This window comes from Dipodomys merriami, unplaced genomic scaffold (assembly GCF_024711535.1).
Source record: "Dipodomys merriami isolate MVZ:Mamm:240054 unplaced genomic scaffold, mDipMer1.0.p SCAF_2, whole genome shotgun sequence".
Lineage (NCBI taxonomy): Eukaryota > Metazoa > Chordata > Mammalia > Rodentia > Heteromyidae > Dipodomys > Dipodomys merriami.
Window position 1 is genome coordinate 7,434,097 of NW_027203381.1, and position 3,250 is coordinate 7,437,346.

The 3,250-nt window shown below is 35.4% G+C and overlaps 1 pseudogene; it reads right to left on the reverse strand.

Annotated features, from left to right (window-relative positions):
* Positions 1–1,454: 1,454 nt before the first annotated feature.
* LOC138832676 (U2 spliceosomal RNA) lies at positions 1,455–1,563 on the reverse strand (annotated as a pseudogene).
* Positions 1,564–3,250: the final 1,687 nt, after the last annotated feature.

Consider the following 3,250-nt stretch of genomic DNA (forward strand, 5'->3'; position numbering starts at 1 on the left):
TATTTTTCAGAGCACATACAGTCTCAATCTGCAATTAAGACCAGGTGACAGGGAACTGATCTGTGAAATGTGGGTGCAATATCAACTACAAATCAGTGATTGAAACATAATCCTTGACTTTTCAGCTCACCACCTTTCCTCCCTGCTTCTATGCCTTGAAAGAAGGAGCTTCTATCTTACAGATATGTTGAAGAAAAACGCTATTTGGTATCATCTATGACTAGAAAGTTTTCTAGGTACAGGGGATTCAACAGCACACGTGTGGTTACAAATGCATTAACTGAAGGTGAAGCTCAAATAGCATTAATTCTTTAGAAAGACTCAACAAAATCAGCACCAGGAAATGGTACATGCAAGAGGGGGGTTGGGACCAAGAGGAAAGGGAGAAGAATAATAAGGGGATGGGAGGATGCAGTCAAGAATTCATTGTATAGAACCCAAAATTTTAAAACAGTAAGGGGAGGGCTAGGTCGCAGAGGGGTCAGAAGCTTGAAGGGGTTGACACTGGCCAAGATGTATTGTGTACAAAATCCGCTTCGTTAAATGACACTTTGCAAGCTGCTTAAAGACATAAACATTTTTAAATAAAATATTACACAATGTTTAAGAACCTAGCAAACACATGGTGGCCTCATTATTCTTGGGTGGTACTGGGAAAAATTTACTACCGCAAAAATGAGCTCTTGGATAGTGGGACATTCAACTTAGCAATGTTAATATTCAACTGCGCCTGGTTGAGTATACTTGAATAGACTTCCCTCCTGAGGAAACGCATTAAGTGGAAGACAAATGAGGTTTTATTGACATTAAATAGCAAATATAAATATATATATATATATGTTTAATAAGGCATGTAAGTTGTGAAAAATTGGGAGAAAATAATATCTATAAGATATAGATGGAAAGGTAGAAATTGATATTGGGGGAAAATACCAACATTGAGGGCATCGAAAAGACAAAAAAGATTATATAAGAGGGAATGAGGTGTGAGGAGAAATGTGCACAAATTCCTGAGAGAAAGCAGATTTCAAAAATAGTCATATCTGCTTAACTTGACATTTCTTATATATTCCACTATACTGGAGCTACCGCGTGATGCCATGTCCAAGGACAATTTTCAGTTGGAGGAGACGCCAGATTTAAAGAACATAGACAGAGAAGGCAACGCTGCAGCTATTTCTGATCCCTTCCTCCTCATCCACAGGACTGGGCAGACCTGCTAGCCAGAACCAAAGAGACTGGCTCTGAAACTTCTGAGCACCGTGCTCATACTTCACAGTGTTCTTTACATTTTCTATGGTTTTCCCATTGGAATATTTAAACACTGAGCAAGTGCTTACCGACATTGATGTAATTTGTGCGCTCTCTCTCTTTCTCTCTCTCTCTTTCTCTCTCTCTCTGCTTCTCTCCCTCTCTCTTATTCCCCTGCCCACATATACACACTTTTCCTCTCTGATTTTTACCCTGTCTTTAATCATCTTAGACACTAGATTCAAATATGACATTTTCTGATCATATGATCAGTTTCTTCACTTGATCTTAGCCAAAAGGCCGAGAAGCGATTGATCAGTTTCTTTTTTTTTTATATTTACTTCAACTTAAACATATAACACTTAAACTAATTGTACTTATCTATAAGAAATGACTACTTTCTCTATTCATATCCTGGATCAGGTGATTTTAGCTGATGTAACCTGGACATGAATTGATGTACAGTCCATATTTTATGTCAGGTTGATAAACCAAAGTTCTGATGGACATTTTTGCATTTGGCATAAATAATTTCCACAGATTACTTGATGATGAAGAGAGCTACATCTACAATGATGAAGAGAGCTGAGAAGTTTTTAGTTATCTATGCAAAATTAAAATATATTTGAAATAATTATTTTATTTCCCTTAGCTAACAGAAAACAAACATATAAAAATTTCAATTAGTTTTGTCATAATTACTATCTATTGAAATCTTAAAAGTCCCAGGAGTTTTCTATCTTTGTTATATGTGGTAGATTAACATACAAGATAAACAAATACATTTGAAAAACAATTTTTAAGCTTAGAATTCAGAATCACATTATGATTTATAAACTACTCAAAATCATTTTGTTTAATGGTTTATATGGAAACTTATTTTATAGGATGGAAAAATAACAAATGTTCAATCTCTTTTTGTATGTCTGCCTTAACAACAATATTTTACAGATTTAAAAGCTCATAGTAATAATTCAAATGAGCTGTGATTAGACACATTTCCATGTTTCTGTGACTCATTTTATAAAAGAATTATGATGTAGCTCACACATTAAAGTATAACATCAATTAGGTAAAACATGGCCCCATGTTTAATACTGGAATCCTTTATATTTTGAAATACTGCACTATTTAGGAAATAGTGTCATCTTTAGCAGAAAAAGGGGTCCTTTGTTAAATCCTACCTTATACATAGATTTTCCACTCACATTTCATAATAAAATTTAGAAACAGTAAATCAATCCTAGATGGTTAATACCAATTGCCTTCCTCAACAGACAGAGGCATTGAATAGTTCTGAAGTGCTGGCAACTTCCCTCCATCAGCCATGAGTGTCCCAGATGAGTTCCAGATTCTGCTCTCTAAAATTTAGTAGCCTTTTATGGAATCTGGTCATATTTTCCCACCATCAGTATTCCATTCATCACTCGCTCCTGCTGGGTCCACTCCACCTGTTTGCTCCATCTGTGCTTTTGCTGTGGTTTGTTGCTCATATCCCTTCTTCACTGAGTTTTACATCTACCCATTCATTAGCTGCCAGGGACATGCATGGCTTATGGTCTGTCAAAAGTGCATTGGGAAACTTCATTTTTCTTATCTGGGTCTTGCTTTACATATAAATGAAACCTTCTGCTCTTTCCAAGTGTTGCGATACCCACTGACAGCTTTGTAAATTAAATATTTAGAGGGATTCAGTTGGTTCAAAAAGAGTGCAAATCAGGGCATACTATTGTGCCTTGAGCAAGAGATGGATATTTGAAACTCCTGCAGCGGATTATTAAGAGAACTTTGGTAGCATAACTGCTTTCATAAATTATTTTAAACACCACTGAGATAAAACACATGTATACTCATTCTAGTTGATCATCTCTTAAAAAACAGAGAAATAACTATGGAACCCAAACAATAACCCCATCTACAGGAAACATTATAATATACAGATATATGAGTTAGATCATCTTTCAAATACAGTATTGTATTCACCAAATATCTTTTATTT